The sequence below is a fragment of the Schistocerca nitens genome, chromosome 3 (genome assembly GCF_023898315.1).
Source record: "Schistocerca nitens isolate TAMUIC-IGC-003100 chromosome 3, iqSchNite1.1, whole genome shotgun sequence".
Lineage (NCBI taxonomy): Eukaryota > Metazoa > Arthropoda > Insecta > Orthoptera > Acrididae > Schistocerca > Schistocerca nitens.
This window is the reverse complement of record NC_064616.1, coordinates 847,296,787-847,322,191: the sequence shown is the minus strand read 5'-3', so window position 1 is coordinate 847,322,191 and position 25,405 is coordinate 847,296,787. Positions and strand designations below refer to the sequence as shown.

Genomic DNA, 25,405 nt, shown 5'->3' with positions numbered 1-25,405 from the left:
TTTTAATTGAAGACGTAATTTTCACAATCTACAACGTGGTGATGGTGGTGGTTAGAACGGATCGGTACTTTGTGTGTCTTCCGTTTTCTGCAAGAGTGTTTGGGGCAACACACGATCGAGCAGCCACACGAGCACCGTCTGTCTACCTCTGTTGCCAAGCCGACGGAAGTGTGCAACCATCTCCACTTTCAGGAAGTCAAGAAATACTGCTTTCCAACCGGTGGCTATAGTTTTTATTGTCCGAGGAATCTGTGATATATCACAGTTACGATAGGGCTAACGCAGCCGCGAATTCCATGTAGAGTGAGACAGGAATTCCATTGGGATCTGGACCCTTGTTCAAATTTTGCGATTTCAGCTGTTTCTCAATGCCGTTGACATTAATATCTGGACCACTAATATTTGTAGACTTGAGAGAGTTAAACTGGGGCGGCATTCCTGGATAATCGTTTGTAAAGGAAGGTCTCAAAAAGGGAGTCCTGTAGTTCTGCTTTTGCGCTGCAACCTAGTTCCTATGTTATCCATGAGTGTTTGGGCACTAACTTGGATGTTACTGCGAGGCGTTACATATATCAGAATTTCTTTGCGTTTTATGAAAGGTCTTTCGATAACAGCCTGCTACTGTAGTCGTCGTAGACATTATGCATTGCCCTTTTGACAACCAATAGTGTTTCATTCGGCATCTCTCTATCCATATCGCTTTGTTTTAAATCTCTTGTGCGGTAGTCGCTGTTCGTCGAGGAGTTTCTTCACAAAGACTGTGTTCTGTGGCAGGTCCCTCTCATCATGAAGTGTTCTACAAGGCACAAATCTATCCAGATCTTATTCAGCTATTCCTCTAAACTTTAGCCACAGTTCCCCTACACTCTCCTACTAAGTGCTGAATGTTGAGATACAATGCTATTGCCTATTTATCTAGTTTACTGAACACGTAAATATTTCTACTTGTTTTAGTTGCCCATTGCACTTACGTAACCCATGATGCTACAGTTGCCTCCTGTTCACTGAGTCCAGTTTCAGTGTGGACATGCTTAAAGACATCAGATCAGCAGTTATGACTCACTGTACTTAAAGTCGCATTTGATAAAGATTTCTAAATTGTATCTCATGTTTATGTTGAATATAAGTGTGATATGAAACTTCAGATTTGAATGTAAACGTCTGAATGTGATTTTATTCAAGATTTCGCATATCCTTTTCATAATTCTAGTCGTTGCTGTGAGCTCCTTACTAGCTGGAGAAATCTGTATCACTTCGCATTAACAGGGGAGATCTAGTGTACACAAAGATGGAAGGTACGAAAGGTCAAAGCCTTCTTTGAGTGGACATAGAGTGTAAGAGATATGTTGAAAAATATTGTTGTTTGTTGTTGTGCTCTTCACTCCAGAGAATGGTTTGATGCAGCTCTCCATGCTACTCTATCCTGTGCAAGCTTCTTCATCTCCCTGTACCTACAGCAACCTACATCCTTCTGAATCTGCTTAATGTATTCATCTCATGGTCTCCCTCTACGATTTTTACCCTCCACGCTCCCCTCCAATACTAAACTGGTGATCCCTTGATGCCTCAGAACATGTCCTACCAACCGATCCCTTCTTCTAGTCAAGTTGTGCCACAAATTTCTCTTCTCCCCAGTTCTATTCAATACCTCCTCATTACTTATGTGATCTACCCATCTAATATTCAGCATTCTTCTGTAGCACCACATTTCTAAAGCTTCTATTCTCTTCTTGTCTAAACTTTTTATCGTCCATGTTTCACTTCCATACATGGCTACACTCCATACAAATACTTTCAGAAACTACTTCCTAACACTTAAATCAATACTCGATGTTAATAAATTTCTCTTCTTCAGAAACGCTTTCCTTCCCATTGCCAGTCTACATTTTATATCCTCTCTACTTCGACCATCATCAGTTATTTTGCTCCCCAAATAGCAAAACTCCTTTACTACTTTAAGTGTCTCATTTCCTAATCTAATACCCTCAACATCACCCGACTTAATTCGACTACATTCCATTATCCTCGTTTTGCTTTTGTTGATGTTCATCTTACATCCTCCCTTCAAGACACCATCCATTCCGTTCAACTGCTCTTCCAAGTCCTTTGCTGTCTCTGACACAATTACAATGTCATCGGCAAACCTCAAAGTTTTTATTTCTTCTCCATGGATTTTAATAGCTACTCCGAATTTTTCTTTTGTTTCCTTCACTGCTTGCTCAATATACAGATTGAATAACATCGGGAAGAGGCTACAACCCTGTCTCACTCCCTTCCCAACCACTGCTTCCCTTTCAGACCCCTCGACTCTTATAACTGCTATCTGGTTTCTGCACAAATTGTAAATAGCCATTCGCTCCCTGTATTTTACCACTGCTACCTTCAGACTTTGAAAGGGAGTCTCCCAGTCAACATTGTCAAAAGCTTTCTCTAAGTCTACAAATGCTAGAAACGTAGGTTTGCCTTTCCTTAATTTGTCTTGTAAGATAAGTCGTAGGGTCAGTATAGCCTCGCGTGTTCCAATATTTCTACGGAATCCAAACTGATCTTCCCCGAGGTCGGCTTCTACCAGTTTTTCTTTCCATTCTTCTGTAAAGAATTCGCGTTAGTATTTTGCAGCCGTGACTTATTAAACTGATAGTTCGGTAATTTTCACACCTGTCACCACCTGCTTTCTTTGGGATTGGAATTATTATATTCTTCTTGAAGACTGAGGGTATTCCGCCTGTCTCATACATCTTGCTCACCAGATGGTAGAGTTTTGTCAGGGCTGGCTCTCCCAAGGCTGTAAGTAGTTCTAATGGAATGTTGTCTACTCCCGGGGCCTTGTTTCGACTCAGTATAATATCTCTCATTTCATCTTCATCTACATCATCTTCCATTTCCATTATATAGTCCTCAAGCACATCGCCCTTGTATAGACTATATACTCCTTCCACCTTTCTGCTTTCCCTTCTTTGCTTAGAACTGGGTTTCCATCTGAGCTCTTGATATTCATATAAGTGGTTCTCTTTTTTCCAAAGGTCTCTTTAATTGTCCTATAGGCAGAATCTGTCTTTCCCCTAGTAAGATATGCCTCTACATCCTTACATTTGTCCTCTAGCCATCTCTGCTTAGCCATTTTCACTTCCTGTCGATCTCATTTTTGAGACGTTTGTATTCCTTTTTGCCTGCTTCATTTACTGCATTTTTATATTTTCTCATTTCATCAATTAAATTCAATACCTCTTCTGTTACGCAAGGATTTCTACTAGCCCTCGTCTTTTTACCTACTTGATCCTCTGCTGCCTTCACTATTTCATCCCACAAAGCTACCCATTCTTCTTCTACTGTATTTCTTTCCCTCATTCTTGTCAATCGTTCCCTTATGCTCTCTCTGAAACTCTCTACAACCTCTGGTTCTGTCAGTTTATCCAGGTCCCACCTCCTTAAATTCCCACCATTTTGCAGTTTCTTCAGTTTTAATCTACAGTTCATAACCAATAGATTGTGGTCAGAGTTCACATCTGCCCCTGGAAATGTCTTACAATTTAAAATCTGGTTCCTAAATCTCTGTCTTACCATTATATAATCTATCTGAAACCTTCTAGTATCTCCAGGGTTCTTCCATGTATAGAACCTTCTTTCATGATTCTTGAACCAAGTGTTATCTATGATTAAGTTATGCTCTGTGCAAAATTCTACCAGGCGGCTTCCTCTTTCATTTCTTACCCCCATTCCATATTCACCTACTAAATTTCCTTCTCTTTCTTTTCCTACTATCGAATTCTAGTCGCCCATGACTATTAAATTTTCGTCTCCCTTCACTATCTGAATAATTTCTTGTATCTCATCATACATTTCATCAATCTCTATGTCATCTGCAGAGCTAGTTGGCATGTAAACTTGTACTACTGTGGTAGGCGTGAGCTTTGTGTCTATCTTGCCCACAATAATGCGTCCACTGTGCTATTTGTAGTAGCTTACCCGCACCCCTATTTTTTATTCATTATTAAACCTACTACAGCATAACCTACAGCATAACCCCTATCTGATTTTGTATTTATAACCCTATATTCACCTGACCAGAAGTCTTGTTCCTCCTGCCACCGAACTTCACTAATTCCCACTATATCTAACTTTAACCTATCAATTTCCGTTTTCAAATTTTCTAACCTACCTGTCCGATTAAGGGATCTGACATTCCACGCTCCATTCCGTAGAACGCGAGTTTTCTTTCTCCTGATAACGACGTCCTCCTGAGTAGTCCCCGCCCGGAGATCCGAACGGGGGACTATTTTACCTCCGGAATATTTTACCCAAGAGGATGCCATCATCATTTTACCATACAGTAAAGCTGCATGCCTTCGGGAAGAATTATGACTGTAGTTTCCCCTTGCTTTCAGCCGTTCGCAGTACCAGCACAGCAATGCCGATTTGGTTAGTGTTACAAGGCCAGATCAATCATCCAGACTGTTTCTCCTGCAACTACTGAAAAGGCTGCTGCCCCTCTTCGGGAACCACACGTTTGTCTGGCCTCTCAACAGATAACCCTCCTTTGTGGTTGCACCTACAGTACGGCTATCTGTATCGCTGAGCCATGCAAGCCTCCCCACCAACGGGGCAAGGTCCATGGTTCATGGGAGGGGGGGGGGGGGATAAATCTTATTTGACAGAAACCTGAAGAAAACACCATAAATCTCATGAGAACCTGCCTAGAACACTACAAGAACATTCCTGTAGGTCGAAAACTACGCGTGATCTTCAGGCTCCTACATTTCTACCCCGGTAGATGGTTCAAATGGCTCTGAGCACTATGGGACTCAACTTCTGAGGTCATTAGTCCCCTAGAACTTAGAACTAGTTAAACCTAACTAACCTAAGGACATCACAAACATCCATGCCCGAGGCAGGATTCGAACCTGCGACCGTAGCGGTCCTGCGGTTCCAGACTGCAGCGCCTTTAACCGCACGGCCACTTCGGCCGACTACCCCGGTAGAGATCGCAGGTAAAATTAGGCGAATAACACATTGGTCAGAGGTATAGAAACAGTGTTTTTCTCACACTCCATCCGTGAATGGAACGAGAAGCAACATTTGTGTATAATACAGTAAAAGCTACCCTGTGCAACGTATTTTCTGGTGCTGCGCAGAGTATAGGCGTAGATGTAGCCTTAAGAGAAAATGCAGTGTCACCTTGTATTATATTTGGGGACCGTTACATTACAAAGGACTTGCGAATTTCATTCTATCGACTATTCTTACTTTTCTTATTTATTATTATTATCAACTTGATGGACGTCCGCTCACCGAGTTCCACTGCACAAACTTCGAAATGTTGTAGTTCCCTGCCCTATATAAATGTCACAAGAAAATAAATTAATTTTTTGTGGCATGTCTTCTATTGTTGTGTAACATCAGTTAGCGTGCGCACGCGCATACACACACACACACACACACACACACACACACACACACACACACACACACACAATCTTCGTCAAAAACCTAGTTCTATAAAAGGCACGGATTACTGTTTTAGTTTTTGAAGGTAAACGGTATAATCCGCTCATAGTTCCCTTAAGCAGACGACAAGAAAAACAAAATCAGTGATATAAGGTTCCTTACTGAAGTCGAGCTGTTCACTTACAGCATACTCGCGCAGTAAGGCCACGAAACTCGGGTCCAGCCCTCCAATTAACCGGAAACAGCAGCTAGGAACAGTCCTGTTTATAAATGAAGAACACGAGTTTTTTCCTGGTATTTCCTACATATATGTGTGTTTTTGTGTTTGTGTATAATAGCAATAACTCGAATGTGAAGTAGTCAGCTTATGTAATGGGACGCGTGTATGCAGCAGTGTGGGAGCTTAATTTGCAGCTACTACGATCAAGGAGAATACGTGAGAGCTTCCAGAGAGAACGCACGAATATTACATCAAAGAGGCGTCGGGAGCCCGCGGGTCTCCACGTCTCATTGCCGGTGACAGTGGCCACACAAGTCCCTTCTTGAACGTAAGTCTTTTCTCAACAGACGTAAAACTACAGCGTTCTCTCTGTTATTCTTTTATATAAGACTCCTGCAGTCCTATGGCAAAGTTAACAATTGGGAACATACTTTTATTTCTTAGTGTTTATTGTTTACAAAGCAAGTTACGTATTTGACATTCAAAATCTTGGCATACTGTAGCATTTACTTCAAGTCTGGGAAGCAAATGTTTTTTCTTTCTACTTATAAGGATGGTCTAAGACAATTTGTGTCTGATATGGTTTAAGTGTGCGTTCTGAGTTGTGATTCTGCGAGAAGTTGTTGCACTAGAGCACTTACAGTATTGCTGATATTAATTAAAACTATTCTCAAATTGTATTTTTGTGGGAGTCCACAGCGTCAACGTGTTTTGAGAATGAAAACCTGGTCCTAGTAGGGTAACAGAATACAACCTACATGTTTTCATTCTCATAACTAAAGCTAGTCGTATTAGCAGGGCATTGATCTTTAAAGGTTATACATATGTTGAGTTTATAGTTTACATGGCATATTTATTGAATCGTTTGGCTGACAGAAAATTGCGACTAACTGGAACAGTTACTTTCTGTGTGGCTAATTATGTCGTGAGGGCTAGACTCTACTTCGGCGAATTTGTTGTCCGAAAATGGTGACAGTTTGTTAGTGACAATGATGAGTTCTTGTACCGTGTAATGACGACTAAGTGTTGTTGACGACTCCAATATACTTAGTGAGATAGGATATGAAAATGTAGACTACTTCCAAAATGCTTCAAATGGCTCTGAGCACTATGGGACTCAACTGCTGTGGTCATAAGTCCCCTAGAACTTAGAACTACTTAAACCTAACTAACCTAAGGACAGCACACAACACCCAGCCATCACGAGGCAGAGAAAATCCCTGACCCCGCCGGGAATCGAACCCGGGAACCCGCGTGTGGGCAGCGAGAACGCTACCGCACGACCACGCGATGCGGGCAGACTACTTCCACTTAGGATCGAGTTACACTGTTGGCCACTAGAACTGTAACACCAGGAAGACTAGCAGTTAACGGTATTTTACTAACTGTGCTTATACAGTATTGTAGGAACAATAGGTGGCTAAATTTGTATTTGACATGGTGCGAAATTAGGTCCTCTGGGAGCAGAAGCGGTCGTATACCAGCGAGACACGATGACCGAAACAAGTATACTATTTTATGCTGCTTCAGCTATAGGTCAACAAAGCACAGGCGTTATCTTCTTGAAATGTGTACCGTCACGGAGACCTCGGAGACTGTCCTTAACACTGTACTCGTATAATATAAAGCCTTTGGTCCAGGTTACTGGCTATGTGAACCAGAGGTGATTGAATTGTGTACTCTATGGTGATTGTGTTGAAATGCTACTTATTTGCATATCGAAGCATGTGATACACTTGATGCCTATTTGAAGTTTGCTGCATTCCGTCTTCATAGTGTTACAATTTTGACAGCCAGCAATGTACGAGGTATGTCTACAAAGTACGTTCAGTTTGGTTGTATAAAAATACGTGTACAGATACAGAAAAATTATTTATTGTACAAAAATCTGTAACAGTTAAACTACTTTTCTACATAGCTTCCGAAATTTTGTAGGCACTTATCATAGGGTAGCACAAGTTTTTGTGTGCCTTCTTCATGGAAGGTTGCCGCCTGTGTATTCAACCATGTGGTAACATGTTCTTTCAGCTCGTCAACATCGTTGAAGTGTTGGCCACCAAGGACAGATTTTAGGTGTAAAAAGAGATGAAAGTCGCTAGGAGAGAGGTCCGGGCTGTACGGAGGATGATCAAACGCGTCCCAGTGAAATTCCGGTAAGAGTTGTTTGGTCACATACACCGTGTGAGATCGGACATTATCGTGGAAAAAAACATCACCTTATGACAGTAATCCTCGGCGCTAGTTCCGGATTGCGCAGCGCAATTTCTTAATGGTCTCTCAGTAACCATGTGCAGTGATTTTTTGGCCTTTTGGTAAGAAATCAATCAGCCAAATGCCTTTTCTGTCCCAAGAAACGGTGCACATGACTTTTTGAGGTGTCAAAATTTGCTTAGGCTTAACCTTGATTGGGGATGAAGTGTGCCTCAATTCCATTGATTGCCGTTTTGTTTCAGGGGTGTCGTACGATACCAAAGTTCCATCCTCCGTGACTATCTGAGAAAGAAAACCATGGCCTTCTTTATTGTAGCGTGTCAAAAACTGAAGTGAACTCGCCATCCGTTGTTTTTTGTGTTGTTCAGTAAGAATTTTGCGAACCGAACGTGAGAAAAGTTTTCGAAATTTCATTTTTTCAGTAACAATTTCATGAATTAGTGATCGTGAGATTTGCGGAGCTTCCATAGCAAGGGCACTAAGTGTAAACTTACGGTTGTGCTTAATCTTCTCTTCAATTGTGTGAACCAATTCATCAGTAACCACAGACGGGCGTCCACTTCGTTCTTCATCGTGCACTTGATCACGTCCTTTCTTTGAACAGTCTGAGCCATCTTCTAACCATTGAATCACTTATAGCATTTTGTCCGTAAACCTCGCCGATTTGCCAATGAATTTCGTTTGGTTTAATTTTCTTTGCATTTAGAAAACGAATCACAGATCTGATTTCACACGCGGCGGCATTTACAATTACGGCTGACATTATAAAGAAGCACTACAAAGCACACGTCGGCAGCAGCGATATGTAAATGGCGTACATGTCTTCTCCTTGAGTCAGAGTAACTGCCGCGCATGCTCGAAACTGCGATCGTAGTGCTACCGCGGATAGAAATAGAAACGGAACTTACTTTGTGAACGACCCTCGTATATACGTGTGGAAGCATTTCTTCGTTCGACGTCATACGTGTATTACAAGCGTGGACCAGCCCCGGCCGCGCCCAGTATTCCCTAGACATCATACAAGGACATGATGAAATGAAATAAATTCTGACATCAGCCACAATAGGGACTGAAAATATTTCAGTGGTGACAAATGAAAATTTGTGCAGACCGGGACTGTAACCCGTATTACCCGCTTCATATCACCAGTCGCCTTAAATGCTTCGGCTATCCGAGCAAGCTTTTCGTCTGACCCAAATTCCCATCTTGTCGCACACTAGTTACGTAGCGCCCCCTGCACACCATACTCATTACTCGACACATCACGCTGGATTCCAGCAAGAGATCAGGAGAGAGAGTGCATCGGCAATGAAATGATCTTATTTGCTCCGTAAACATTTATACACTGACGAGCCAAAACATTAGGGATCCGACAGTTTCTTGGTAGGTTTGTGGAGGTATGTGGCATTAGATGTCTACGCCCAGGTCATGTAATTCGCATAATTAATGGGCTGCTGATTTGCTTATGCGGTGGTGTCGCCCGTTAGGGACCCAGATGGGTTCGATAGGATTTACATCAGGCGAATTTGGTCACTGAGACATCAACGTCAGTTCATTATAACGCTCCTCAAACCACTGCATAATGGTTCTGGCTCCGAGACATGGACCGTTATACAGCTGAAAGATGACGTCGCAGTTTGGGAAGACATCAAGCATGGATGGATGCAAATGGTTCGCAGCTGTCAGCGTGTCTTCGATTACTACATAGGTCCCATGCAAGTGCAGGAGAATGTCTCCCACAGTATAACACTGCGCCCACCAGCCTGCGTCCGTGGCGCTCTGCGTGTTTCGAGCCGTCGTTCACCTCGATGACGGCGTTTGTGGAGACGGCCATCGACCTAGTGTAGCAAAAATTGTATTCACCCGAAGAGCCGACACGTTTCCATTGATCGACGATCGAATCCCGCTGGTACTGTGCCCACTGGAATCGTATTGGCGATATCGTTGGCTCAACATGTGAATACGAAAGGGTGCTCTACTGCGGAACTCCATGTTGACCAATGTACGATGAACAGTGTGCTCCGAAACACTTGTGCGGGCACCAGCATTGTGCTCTTTCGGTAGGGATATCACAGACCACCATCTATCCTACTTTACAGAGCAGACAAGCCCCTGGAGCCCACGTTCTGCGAAAATTCGTGGACATCCAACCATTTAGCGCCTAGTGGTAGTTTCATTGTCCTTCTACCTCTTTCCATAGATGCTCACCACAGTAGCGAGTAAAGCTTCCATCAGTTCGCCGTTTTCGAGATACTCGTTTTCAGGCTCTACGTAATAATCTGCCCTTTGTCAAAGTCACTTATCTCAATGGTTTTCCACATTTGCAGCCCATATCTTCGCTAGGGCAATACCCCGTCCGTGTCTGCTCTGCTTGCATACTTTTGCTACCGCGTCTCGTGTCCGCAACGCCACTAGGCGGCATCCTACCTCGCGATGAGCTGTGGTCATAATATTTTGGCTGATCAGTGTATATGTCCAAAAGAAGAGACACCACACGTACATAAATACAGCCGGTTTGATGGTCATTAATATCATTTCAGAGCGGATGCACTCTTTCTCCTGAACTCTAGCGGAAATCCAGCGTGATGCGGCGAGCAATGAGTATGGTGGACAGAAGGCGCTACGTAAGTAGTGAGCGACAAGTTTGGAATTTGTGTCGGACGCAAAGCGTGTCCGGATAGCCGAAGTTGTTAAGGTGACCGCTCGCGTAAAGTGGGAAATTAGAATTCAGACACCGACGCGGCACATATTTTCACTTGTCGCCACGGAATTCATTTCAGTACCCAAATGCGGCCGATGTCAAAATTTACTTCATGTCATCATTTACTGTACAACTGCGGGAACAAGAACCGTGTCTGTTCTTTCAGACATGTGCCAAACAACAGACTCCAAACATGCATAAAAAAATCTACAAGGAATTGGCCAGGCGTCATGGCGAACGTGCATTATACACCATTCCCTTCGCAAATTCAGTCAGGTTGGTACGACGTCATCACGTCCACTGGTCTGGGGCACGAAAATGATTTGCAACAGGTGCCATGTTGGGACATCAGATGCTCACAATTTCACCTGCGTAGGTTGATATAAGATCTGGACCCGGATACGGAAAATATTCGCATTTACTTACAGATGTGCGCCATAAATGGTCTTCCTATACTCTCTTCCTGGTCTAGCCCTTCTGCCCAAGAACAAAACATAGCGCCATTGCACGTTGACATTCTGATGGTGGCTAAATCAGACACAGTGGATTACCAGTAGTACGTAATAGAGAACAATGCCAAATATAATCTCGGTTACGCGGCGAATATATGTCTTAGAACTTACAAAACATTACCTGGAATTTGTCACAAGAGGGGCGCTACAGAAATTTTAGAGAGTTGTCCGCACAAACGAAAGTTTTTGTTACGGGAGCCGAGACAAATCTTGTACCCCCGCATGTTTGTCGTATCAATTAGATTCATGTTACTGAACTGACCCAACAATTACAGTGAATATTATTATTGTTGTTATTGTTATTATTATGTGCAGCGGATAGCTAGGACGAATCATATTTGTTCTTCGACAGGCATGTGGGGGAGAAGGAAATGTGCCACGGACGTTGCGTTGGTTTAAAGTTCATTAAATATTTTTTTAATCGTGACTCTATTAATGGTACACACATGAGCGTCATACATATTAATATTTTGGGACGTGCATAGAGCACTGATTGGAAAATAATTTTATGCTATGGGATGTGTCTGAGATTTTTGTTTATTTATTACTAAGATGCACCATTATAATATTTGTAATACTGTATGTACCTATTGTATGTGTGTGTGTGTGTGTGTGTGTGTGTGTGTGTGTGTGTGTGTATGTGTGTATGTGTGTGTGTGTGTGTGTGTGGAGCGGATTGTAGTGTTTGTGTTGTATGATGATGGTGATGATGTGATGAGAAGGGAGAGGGTGAAACCCGGTGCCGACACACAGCCTATTCCTCGCGAATAGCACCAAGGGGTCCGTCAAGCTTAACGTCTCCATCCGACGGACGGATGACCATCAACACTGTCACTTGCCCTCTCTCCATGAGACGTTGCGGAGAGGTTTGGTATGTAAAGAAGTCTGGTGATCAAGAACTTTACGTCACCCCCTCTCCTCCCCTTGCCATCCAAATAGTGGCAGTGAAAATTTTTTCCACCATCACGATTCGAGCGAAACCAACGAGCGTGCGTTAGCGATCTCGGTCACGGAGGCGGGTGGTTGCGTTTGAGTAGAAACAAGATTCATTAATCTCAATACAAATTTATGCGAGAATGAGGTTCCGCTTCGATATACCATCTGCAAGAAACATCTATACACCTCACCACACATTTACAAAATCAATGACGGTACACTGTTCAAGAAACAAATGAATTCTATGACAAATTATTCCTTAAGACATCTCTTATCACACACTCAGGCAAGGATAGTCAATAAAAATACGAGGAATCATGAACGCACAGTTCCCACTTTCAGGAAGTGAGACAGAATATGACACGGGGAGTGGAGAACACACAGTTCACTTGCATACAGAACCCAACAATATTTACATCTACAATTTTCTATCACTGGGGTGGTCAGAGAACAAACAGGATTTAGAGGGGAACGCGTCGGGGCCCTTTGGTAATGTGTCCACGACCATCACGTACAAAGTAATAAAAACATAGAAATCACAAACTAGGAGAAATTTCCCACACAAGCAGGTATTCATTATAGCCCAAATCACATTTCCTACAGTGCGATCTGGTCCGTGTAACCGTAGTAACCAGATTCAAGACACATGCTGGGCTGAATACCAATGAAGTTGATCATAGTCTCTAATTAAATTTAAAAAAACAATATCTTTCACCATATTATCAGAGGACCACTTCTACAAGCGACCAATGCTTACAGAGCCCAACATAAGAATGCCGGAAGGTGCTCCCGTTCGAACCATCCACTCTGCATTCAGTCGTAGGAGATCCACCCGTTAGAGGAGAGGCGGATTGTCAACGGCATTCTCATCATGTACTAGATTAACTACTGCCCTTGCAACCGACTGAAACCCTCTGGTCCCTCCGTTTCCCATCTACAAAGTTAGGTTGGTAATGATACCCAACAGCTCTACGAACTGTGGACATATTGGAGGCAACTTTGAAATACTGCCATCCTCGCGTGCACTCATTTACTTTTATAGGGTAGAATGGGAATTTAACAGACTGTGCAGAGTTGAATAAACAAGCAAAACAGCACTTGCCTTTCTCAGAAGTTACGTGTACCTTCGACAGCGTGAAATGTCAGGTAGACTAAACACAGCCAGTATGCTTGGGTGCCAAGTGCACCTAACATCATGAAACGTTATCAACCGACCCGTTTCAACAAATACGAGGCCCAGAGCCTCAGCAAACTGTTTTAATGTACTCATTGCCAGCTAGTGGCTGTTACTTTACTGAAAAATGCTACTGACCAATTTCGAAAGTAACGTCAAGGAGAAATGCATCTATAATCCCATTTCAAATCTCTCAGTCCTATTGAATGTCAAAAATAATTCACGTTTTGTTCATCATATCATCAGTTAAATTAAACAACAATACTTTTCAGTAAAGTGACGGCCACTAACAGGCAATGGATGGATTTAAATCATTTAAAGTCCTGTAAAGTAACTTAACACACACGCACACATACACACACACACACACACACACACACACACACACGCACACACACACACACTTCCATTATCAAACTGACGATTTCTTGATGCCCTGGGATGTTGGGATGTGTTAAAGCAAACAATCTCTCATTTCTGTAGAGTTGTGTCATAAATTTCTTTTCTCCCCAATTCGATTCTTTACTTCTTCATTTATTGCGCGATCTACCTAACAAACATTTAGGATTCTTCTGTAGCATCACATTTCAAAAGCCTGTAGTTTCCTCTTGTCTGTATTGTTTGTCGTTCACGATTCACTTTAATGTATCACAGCATGTCAAAGACTTTCAGAAAAGGCTTCCCAGTACTTACATATATATAAGTTGTTAACATATTTCACATTTTAAGAAAAGCTTTTGTTACTGTTACAAGTCTGTTTTTTCGTCTTTAGTCTGTCATCGTTAGTTATTTCGCTCTCCAAACTATCACGTTCAGTGTATCATTTCCTAATCTAGTCCCTTCAACATCATCTGATTTAATACAATTACATTTAATTATCCTTGATTCCTTGATGTTCATCCAATAATCACTTTTCAAGACACTATCCATACCGTTGAAATGATCTTCCAAATCCTTTGCTGTCTCGGACAGAATCACGCCATTTTTATATTTTTTTCCTTGAATTTTAATTCACTTTGCAAATTTAACCTTGCTTTCTTTCATTTGTTGCTCAATGTACAGTCTGGGTAATATTGAGGATTGACTAGAAACCCGTCTCATTCCCTTCTCAACTATTGCTTCCCTTTCACGTCTTTCGTCCTTTAACTGCAGTCTGGCCTCTGTACATGTTGTAGATAAACTTTCAATCCCCCAATTTTATCCCAGATACCTTCAAGTTTTCAAAGAGTGTATTCCAGTCAGCACTGTTAAAAGCTTTTTCTAAATCTACAACTGCTATAACCGTAGGTTCGCCTTTCTTCAGTCGGTATTCAAAGATGTTAGAGTCAATATTGCCTCGTGAGTCCCTGAATTTCTCCTGAACCGAAACTAATCTTCCCTAGGGTCGATTTCTATCAGACTTTCTATTCTTCTGTAAATAATTCGTGTCTGTATTTTGGAATACTCACTCTTGCCTGCTTCTGCCTTCTTTGGAATTTGAACTATTTCGCTGCTTACAGCTAAAACCGTAACGACATGAAGGCTGCATGTAGCAAATTTCAAACTGGCCTGAAGTGTATTACATGTCTGTGTATGCAAATGATAAGCATACAAGCGCAAGTGCATAAACTAGATAGGAGTGACGCTATCTACATACTATACACAGGGTGTAACGGAAAAGTACGGCATTGAGACAGCTCATTGTTAACAAATTCTCTTACATTCAGGTAACAATACAGGGGTGCTCACCACGTAGAAAAATTAAATTTTCTCTATTTACTCGCAATTGTAGAAAAACGCAGCTTTCAGACATCCCAAAAGAGAACTGGCCGTAAATATTTTCTCGGAAATGCCGCAAAACACAAACTTTGCAAAGTCTAAAAAATGGTTCAAATGGCTCTGAGCACTATGGGACTCAACTGCTGAGGTCATAAGTCCCCTAGAACTTAGAACTACTTAAACGTAACTAACCTAAGGACAACACAACCATCCATGCCCGAGGCAGGATTCGAACCTGCGACCGTAGCGGTCGCGCGGTTCCAGACTGTAGCGCCAGAACCGCTCGGCCACCAGCGGCCGGCTTGCAAAGTCTCTCTCGCGCTATATTACAGTACGTCGTTGCTGTGTTTCCCATAAAATTACGCTGTGAATGTTCACATTTCCACTGTATCCTCAACACTAAACGTGAAAGGGAACAGTTATCTTCCATCTTCATGCCCAGAATTAATGCAAAAATACTCTACACGTCTTTCTTTATCATCAGCATGAAGGTCTTGTAGCAACTGATTCCTGTACGTGAAATGTGTTGGCAGTCAGAAGTGCTAACGATCAGCAGCTCTATAAGGGAAAGACGACAGTGAAAATTTGTGCTGAGCCAGGACTCGAACCCGTATTTCCCGCTGTACGCAAGCTGTCTCCTCGACCGCTTCCCTTATACGTGCCCAACGTACGGCCAGAACCAAACTTACATATCTCGTCGGTCCTGCATCACAGCCTGTACTCAAATACGTATTATGTAATTCCCTTTTTAACGGAAAGTCTCTGCCTGGTATTGGCAGATAAATACGACATTGCAGTGCCTGTGTTATTAAGAAGAACGAGGCAATGTTCCTACGGACATACATGCATCTCCGTAAGTACACTACTGGCCATTAAAATTGCTACACCACGAAGATGACGTGCTACAAACGTGAAATTTAACCGACAGGAAGAAGATGCTGCGATATGCAAATGATTAGCTTTTCAGGGCATTCACACAAGGTTGGTGCCGGTGGCGACACCTACAACGTGCTGACATGAGGAAAGTTTCCAACCGATTTCTCATACACAAACAGCACTCGAACGGCGTGGCCTGGTGAAACGTTGTTGTGATGCCTCGTGTAAGGAGGAGAAATGCGTACAATCACGTTTCCGACTTTGATAAATGTCGGATTGTAGCCTATCGCGATTGCGGTTTATCGTATCGTGACATTGCTGCTCGCGTTGGTCGAGATCCAATGACTGTTAGCAGAATATGGAATCGGTGGGTTCAGGAGAGTAATACGGAAAGCCGTGCTGAATCCCAACGGCCTCGTATCACTAGCAATCGAGATGACAGGCATCTTATCCGCATGGCTGTAACGGATCGTGCAGCCACGTCTCGATCCCTGAGTCAACAGATGGGGACGTTTACAAGACAACAACCATCTGCACCAACAGTTCGACGAAGTTTGCAGCAGCATGGACTATCAGCTCGGAGACCATGGTTGCGATTACCCTTGACGCTGCATCAGAGACAGGAACGCGTGCGACGGTGTACTCATCGACGAACCTGGGTGCACGAATGGCAAAACGTCGTTTTTTCCGATGAATCCAGGTTCTGTTTACAGCATCACGATGGTCGCATCCGTGTTTGGCGACATCGCGGCGAACGCACATTGGAAGTGTGTATTCGTCATCACCATACTGGCGCATCACCCGGCGTATTGGTATGGGGTGCCGCTGGTTACACGTCTCGGTCACCTCTTGTTCGCATTGACGACACTTTGAACAGTGGACGTTACATATCAGATGTGTTACGACCCGTGGCTGTACCCTTCATTCGATCCCTGCGAAACCCTACATTTCAGTAGGATAATGCACGACCGCATGTTGCAGGTCCTGTGCGGGCCTTTCTGGATACAGAAAATGTTCGACTGCTGCCCTGGCCAGCACATTCTCCATATCTCTCACCAATTGCAAACGCCTGGTCAATGGTGGCCGAGCAACTGGCTCGTCACAATACGCCAGTCACTACTCTTAATGAACTGTGGTATGGTGTTGAAGCTGCATGGACAGCTGTACCTGTACACGCCATTCAAGCTCTGTTTGACTAAATGCCCAGGCGTATCAAGGCCGTTATTGCGGCCAGAGATGGCTGTTCTGGGTACTGATTTCTCAGGATTTATGCACCCAAAGTGCGTGAAAATGTAATCACACATCAGTTCTAGTATAATATATTTGTCCAACGAATACCCGTTTATCATCTGCATTCCTTCTTGGTGTAGCAATTTTAATGGCCAGTAGTGTATATTGCATCGACCTTCTGAACAACACAGGCACTGCAATATCGGATTCTTGTACGATTTGTAACACAAACGTTGCTGCAAAATGGCCCAGGTAAACATAGAGGAATGGTTGTCTCTCTACTGGCAGTACTAATAGACTTATGTGGACATCGTGCAAAAATACTAAATGACTTCTATCTCTTGAACGAGCCCATTAGGCAGACATTTAGATTTCCCCTTACACAAACAACCAGTGTCTTGTAACTGCTTGTGTGCTTTGAGCTGTAGGCGTTGCAGTGCCACAACTTCGACGAAATTTACGCCGATTTCTTATTTATTCATCTTTATTTATCCAAGGACCATCTCACAATGTTGCAGGATTTGTGAAGGTACTACAGTGCCAATCAGTAGGCCAAAATATAACACACAGCATTCATAACATGCTTTAAGAGGATAGGACTGGTAGTCTATGGGGATTGCACAGGTATTCGGCTGTGACCTAGATTAAGAAAACGTCCCGGCATTTACCTTAGCGATCCACGGAAATCATGGAAACGGAAATCAGGATGGTCGGACAGAGCAGCTCCATCCTCCTGAACATGTGGTCAGCGTCCTAGCAGCTGCACTGCCTCATTCGTTAATTCTCAATTGTATAATGCTCCTTTATTTACACACAAATAGTTTCAGGTAACTTGCAACACAATACGTAGTTCTCATCTTCACTGTCCACACACTGAGGCACCCGTTGATGTCTCCTGGACTGCCTGCAGTCACTTGCAATAGTTGTAACTGAAATGCACCTGTTTAATCAGAGAGCGAAAACGCCTTCTGTTGCTGTGTTGTCGCTATGTCATCTCGACGCACATTCGTTGACACTGGGCGAGCGAGATAGCTGCGCCAGGAAGATCTTTGCCAACGATATGAACCTGCAACTTACAACTAGCACAAGGTAAACTTTTTGTTTCTGTGCGTAACTTAAAACAGACCACAAGTTTCTATCTTCATTTATGCAGCAGATAAAGTCTCGTGAAATCGGATGAATCTTTTTCAAACAGTCACCATTGTGTTTTCGGGGGATTCCTTCTATAGCCAGTCCTTCAAGTTAGGGCCGCATGCGTGCCAGACGTTGCCTTGGTACCTACAAACTAGCAGATTACTTCACTGATAGGCCAGAACTGTGCCTTAGACACCGTCTCTCAGGTTGATGCCATATTTCTCGACTTTCGAAAGGCGTTCGACTCAGTTCCCCAAAATCGCTAGCTCCAAAACGTGCGCGCTTTCGGTCTATCCGATGACATATGCGGTTGGATAGAAAGTTTTCTAACAGACAGGGAGCAGTATGTCGTTCTGAATGGGGTGACTTCAACAGAAAAAAGCGTAACTTTAGGTGTGCCCCAGGGCAGCGTAATAGGTCCGCTGCTTTTTACGATTTACATAAACAATCTGGTTGATGGTATTAACAGCGTCATTAGACTGTTTTCCGATGATGCTGTAGTCTACAGGAAAGTAGTATCACACGAAAGTTGTGAACAAATCAATGAGGATTTGCAAAAAATAAATGCGCGGTGTAATGACTGGCAGTTATCTCTCAATATTAGTAAGTGTAACCGACTGCGTATAACAAGGCAAAAATCCCCATTAATGTAAGAGTACAAAATAAATGCCCAGTCTTTGGAAGCAGTAACATCCGTGAAGTATCTGGGTGTGAATATTCAAAACGATCTCAAATGGAATGATCAGATTACACAAGTAACGGGCAAGGCGAACTCCAGATTGCGATTTATTGGTAGAATTCTGAAGCGATGAAGTCCTTCAACAAAGGAAATTGCTTACAATACGTTGGTTTGTCCAGTCTTAGAGTATTGTTCGTCTGTATGGGACCCTTACCAGTTGGGTCTGCCGGCCGGAGTGGCCGTGCGGTTCTAGGCGCTACAGTCTGGAACCGAGCGACCGCTACGATCGCAGGTTCGAATCCTGCCTCGGGCATGGATGTGTGTGACGTCCTTAGGTTAGTTAGGTTTAATTAGTTCTAAGTTCTAGGCGACTGATGACCTCAGAAGTTAAGTCGCATAGTGCTCAGAGCCATTTGAACCAGTTGGGTCTGATTCAAGAGATTGAGAAGGCCCAAAGAAGAGCAGCAGATTCATGACTGGTACATTTAGCCATCGAGAGAGCGTTACAAATCTCATAGAAAGTTTGAAGTGGGCCACACTTGCAGATAGACGAAGCGCTAAACGGAAGGGGCTGCTCACTAAATTCCGAAATCCGATCTTCGCCGAGGATGTAGAGCATATATTATTATCACCAGCTTTCAAATCGCGTAATGATCACCATTCAAAGATAAGGGAAATTAGAGCTCGTACTGAAGCGTTCAGACAGTCGTTTTTCCCTCGCTCGATTCTCGAGTGGAACAGAGTGGGCGGAATATGACTTTGGCGCGAATTGTGCTCTCCGCCACACACCGCTTGGTGGCTAGCGGAGTGTATATGTAGATGTAGATGTAGAATGAATGCCGCATTGGGGTGCTGCGGACACGTGACGCGGTAAGCAAACTGTATAAGCGGCGTGTGAGGACTCCTTCAAACGACGATTGGATCCGCCAACGGGGAAACCCATTGACATAAGTGACTTTGACAAAAGACACGTTGTTACGGCCCGGTGTCTGGGAACGAACATCTCGGAATTGACGAAGCTGGTCGGCTGTTCGTGTGCCACTGTCGAGACCATCTACGGAAAGTGACTGAAGAACGGTGAAACCACAATTAGGCGATAAAGTGTTGGACGTCCTCGTCTCATCACTGAACGTGGACGCCGGAGGGTTCCCCGCTCTGTAAAGTAGGATAGGCGAGGTAGAGTACAGTAAAGACGCAGGCACAAGTATTTCAAAGCATAACGTTCAGAGCACATTGTTGAACACAGATAAGGCTTTGCAGCCTATAGCCCCTACATGTTCCCATGATGATCCAACGACATCGTCAATTACAATTACAGTGGATCCTGAATCCATGGAAACGTGTCTCCTCGTCGGACAGATCACGTTTCTTGCTACATTAGGAGGTGTCTGTATACGCTATCGAATGACTGCACTAGACGTGCACCGTGCGACAGACGCTTGCCTATAGGGGCAGTATTATGCAACAGGGGACATTCACCTGGGCTTCGTGTCAACGGGCGTACCGTAGTGGATACACCGGTTCCCGTCTGATCACCGAAGCTAAGTATCTACATTTACATGCATACTCCGCAAGCCACCGTAAGGTGTGTGGCGAAGGTTACCCTGTGCCACTACTACGTACAGGAAATATCCTGCTCCACTCGCAAACAGAGCGGGAGAAAAACGATTGTCTATATGCCTGCGTACGAGTCCTAATTTCTCTTATATTCATGCTCCTTACTCGAAATGTACGTTGACGGCAATAGAATCGTTCTGTAATCAGCTTCAAATGACGGCTCACTAAATTTTCTCAATAGTGTTCCTCGAAAAGAACATCGCCTTCCCTCCAGGGATTCCTATTTAAGTTCCCGAAGTATCTCCGTAACACTTGCGTGTTGTTCCAGCCTACCGGTAAAAAATCTGACAGCTCGATTATGAATTTCTTCCTTTAATCCGACCGGATGCGGATCCCAACACTCGAGCAGTACTAAATAATGGGTCGCACTATTGTCCTATATGCGGTCTCCTTTACAGATGATGCACGTTTTCCTTGAATTGTCCTAATAAACTGAAGTCGACCATTCGACTTCCCTACTAAAATCCTTACGTGCTGTATCCATTTCATATCGCTTTGCAACGTTACGTCCAGATATTTAATCGACGTCACTGTACAAGCAGCACACTGATAATGGTGTATTCGCACACTACGAGTTTATTTCTCCTGCTCATCTTTCGACATCGTGGGCAGTACTTGGATGGGTGACTATCCGAGTATGCCGCATGCTGCTGACAATATTCACTTTTCCTTTATGGCAGACCACAGGAGGGAAGTCCGTCCCTGATCACCAGTCGATGTTCACAATAGTGAAGTCGAAGTAGATACTCCGTGCGAATTGGTATGGGTGGAGGTTATACTTAACAGCCGAACTAAGTTAATAATTGGCTCCTTCTACCGACCCCCAGACTCCGATGATATAGTTGCTGAACAGTTCAGAGAAAATTTGAGTCTCGTAAAAATAAATACCCCACTCATGCGGTTATAGTTGGTGGGGACTTCAACCTTCCCTCGATATGTTGGCAAAAATACTTGTTCAAAACCGGTGGTAGGCAGAAAACATCTTTCGAGATTGTCCTAAATGCTTTCTCCGAAAATTATTTCGAGCAGTTAGTCCACGAAACCACGCGAATTGTAAATGGTTGCGAAAACACACTTGACCTCTTAGCCACAAACAATCCAGAGCTAATAGAGAGAATCATGACTGATACAGGGATTAGTGATCACAGCGTCGTTGTAGCTAGGCTCAATACCGTTTCTTCCAAATCCACCAGAAACAAACGCAAAATAATTTTATTTAAAAAAGCGGATAAAGTGTCACTAGAAGCCTTCCTAAGAGACAATCTCCATTCCATCCGAACTGACTATGCAAATGTAGACGAGATGTGGCTCAAATTCAAAGATATAGTAGCAACAGCAATTCAGAGATTCATACCTCATAAACTGGTAAGAGATGGAACTGATCCCCCATGGTACACAAATCAGGTCCGAACGCTGTAGCAGAGGCAACGGAAAAAGAATGCGAAGTTCAGAAGAACGCGAAAACCCGAACATTGGCTAAAATTTACAGACGCGCGAAATTTGGCACGGACTTCAATGCGAGATGCCTTTAATAGGTTCCACAACGAAACATTGTCTCGAAATTTGGTAGAAAATCCGAAGAAATTCTGGTCGTATGTAAAGTACACAAGCGGCAAGACGCAGTCAATACCTTCGCTGCGCAGTGTCGATGGTACTGTTACCGACGACTGTGCTGCTAAAGCGGAGTTATTGAACGCAGTTTTCCGAAATTCCTTCACCAGGGAAGATGAATGGAATATTCCAGAATTTGAAATACGAACAGCTGCTAGCATGAGTTTCTTAGAAGTAGATACCTTAGGGGTTGCGAAGCAACTCAAATCGCTTGATACGGGCAAGTCTTCAGGTCCAGATTGTATACCGATTAGGTTCCTTTCAGATTACGCTGATACAATAGCTCCCTACTTAGCAATCATATACAACCGCTCGCTCACCGATAGATCTGTACCTACAGATTGGAAAATTGCGCAGGTCGCACCAGTCTTTAAGAAGGGTAGTAGGAGTAATCCATCGAACTACAGACCTATATCACTGACGTCGGTTTGCAGTAGGGTTTTGGAGCACATACTGTATTCAAACATTATGAATCACCTCGAAGGGAACGATCTATTGATACGTAATCAGCATGGTTTCAGAAAACATCGTTCTTGTTTAACGCAGCTAGCTCTTCATTCGCACGAAGTAATGGCCGCTATCGACAGGGGATCTCAGGTTGATTCCGTATTTCTGGATTTCCGGAAAGCTTTTGACACCGTTCCACACAAGCGACTTCTAATCAAGCTGCGGGCCTAGGGGTATCGTCTCAGTTGTGCGACTGGATTCGTGATTTCCTGTCAGGAAGGTCGCAGTTCGTAGTAATAGACGGCAAATCATCGAGTAAAACTGAAGTGATATCAGGTGTTCCCCAGGGAAGCGTCCTGAGACCTCTGCTGTTCCTGATCTACACTCCTGGAAATTGAAATAAGAACACCGTGAATTCATTGTCCCAGGAAGGGGAAACTTTATTGACACATTCCTGGGGTCAGATACATCACATGATCACACTGACAGAACCACAGGCACATAGACACAGGCAACAGAGCACGCACAATGTCGGCACTAGTACAGTGTATATCCACCTTTCGCAGCAATGCAGGCTGCTATTCTCCCATGGAGACGATCGTAGAGATGCTGGATGTAGTCCTGTGGAACGGCTTGCCATGCCATTTCCACCTGGCGCCTCAGTTGGACCAGCGTTCGTGCTGGACGTGCAGACCGCGTGAGACGACGCTTCATCCAGTCCCAAACATGCTCAATGGGGGACAGATCCGGAGATCTTGCTGGCCAGGGTAGTTGACTTACACCTTCTAAAGCACGTTGGGTGGCACGGGATACATGCGGACGTGCATTGTCCTTCTGGAACAGCAAGTTCCCTTGCCGGTCTAGGAATGGTAGAACGATGGGTTCGATGACGGTTTGGATGTACCGTGCACTATTCAGTGTCCCCTCGACGATCACCAGTGGTGTACGGCCAGTGTAGGAGATCGCTCCCCACACCATGATGCCGGGTGTTGGGCCTGTGTGCCTCGGTCGTATGGCCGGCCGCGGTGGTCTAGCGGTTCTAGGCGCTCAGTCCGGAGCCGCGCGACTGCTACGGTCGCAGGTTCGAATCCTGCCTCGGGCATGGATGTGTGTGATGTCCTTAGGTTAGTTAGGTTTAAGTAGTTCTAAGTTCTAGGGGACTGATGACCATAGATGTTAAGTCCCATAGTGCTCAGAGCCATTTGAACCATTTGAACCATTCGGTCGTATGCATTCCTGATTGTGGCGCTCACCTGCACGGCGCCAAACACGCATACGACCATCATTGGCACCAAGGCAGAAGCGACTCTCATCGCTGAAGACGACACGTCTCCATTCGTCCCTCCATTCACGCCTGTCGCGACACCACTGGAGGCGGGCTGCACGATGTTGGGGCGTGAGCGGAAGACGACCTAACGGTGTGCAGGACCGTAGCCCAGCTTCATGGAGACGGTTGCGAATGGTCCTCGCCGATACCCCAGGAGCAACAGTGTCCCTAATTTGCTGGGAAGTGGCGGTGCGGTCCCCTACGGCACTGCGTAGGATCCTACGGTCTTGGCGTGCATCCGTGCGTCGCTGCGGTCCGGTCCCAGGTCGACGGGCACGTGCACCTTCCGCCGACCACTGGCGACAACATCGATGTACTGTGGAGACCTCACGCCCCACGTGTTGAGCAATTCGGCGGTACGTCCACCCGGCCTCCCGCATGCCCACTATACGCCCTCGCTCAAAGTCCGTCAACTGCACATACGGTTCACGTCCACGTTGTCGCGGCATGCTGCCAGTGTTAAAGACTGCGATGGAGCTCCGTATGCCACGGCAAACTGGCTGACACTGACGGCGGCGGTGCACAAATGCTGCGCAGCTAGCGCCATTCGACGGCCAACACCGCGGTTCCTGGTGTGTCCGCTGTGCCGTGCGTGTGATCATTGCTTGTACAGCCCTCTCGCAGTGTCCGGAGCAAGTATGGTGGGTCTGACACACCGGTGTCAATGTGTTCTTTTTTCCATTTCCAGGAGTGTATATAAATGACCTGGGTGACAATCTGAGCAGTTCTCTTAGGTTGTTCGCAGTTGATGCTGTAATTTACCGCCTAGTAAGGTCAACCGAAGACCAGTATCATTTGCTAAGCGATTTACAAAAGATTGCTGTATGGTGTGGCAGGTGGCAGTTGACGCTAAACAACGAAAAGTGTGAGGTGATCAACATGAGTTCCAAAAGAAATCCGCTGTAATTCGATTAGTTGATAAATAGTACAATTCTCAAGGCTGTCAATTCAACTAAGTACCTGGGTGTTAAAATTACGAACAACTTCAGTTGGAAAGACCACATAGATAATATTGTGGGGAAGGCGAGCCAAAGGTTGCGTTTCATTGGCAGGACAGTTAGAAGATGCAACAAGTCCACTAAAGAGACAGCTTACACTACACTCGTTCGTCCTCTGTTAGAATATTGCTGCGCGGTGTGGGATCCTTACCACGTGGGATTGACAGAGGACATCGAAAGGGTGCAAAAAAGGGCAGCTCGTTTTGTATTATCACGTAATAGGGGAGACAGTGTGGCAGATATGATACGCGAGTTGGGATGGAAGTCATTAAAGCAAAGACGTTTTTAGTCGCGGCGAGATCTATTTACGAAATTTCAGTCACCAACTTTCTCTTCCGAATGCGAAAATATTTTGTTGAACCCAACCTACATAGGTAGGAATGATCATCAAAATAAAATAAGAGAAATCAGAGCTCGAACAGAAAGGTTTTTGTGTGCGTTTTTCCCGCGCGCTGTTCGGGAGTGGAATGGTAGAGAGATAGTATGATTGTGGTTCGACGAACCCTCTGCCAAGCACTTAAATGTGAAT

At 44.3% G+C, this 25,405-nt stretch overlaps 1 protein-coding gene across 1 annotated transcript in view; it reads left to right on the top strand.

The window, feature by feature from the left end:
• Window positions 1-5,934: 5,934 nt before the first annotated feature.
• LOC126249446 (uncharacterized) overlaps window positions 5,935-25,405 on the top strand; it is a 261,660-nt gene continuing 242,189 nt past the window's right edge. Inside the window, exon 1 of the mRNA XM_049951100.1 lies at window positions 5,935-5,993. The gene's annotated coding sequence lies outside the window, so the exon portion shown is untranslated. The remainder of the gene's footprint in view (window positions 5,994-25,405) is intronic.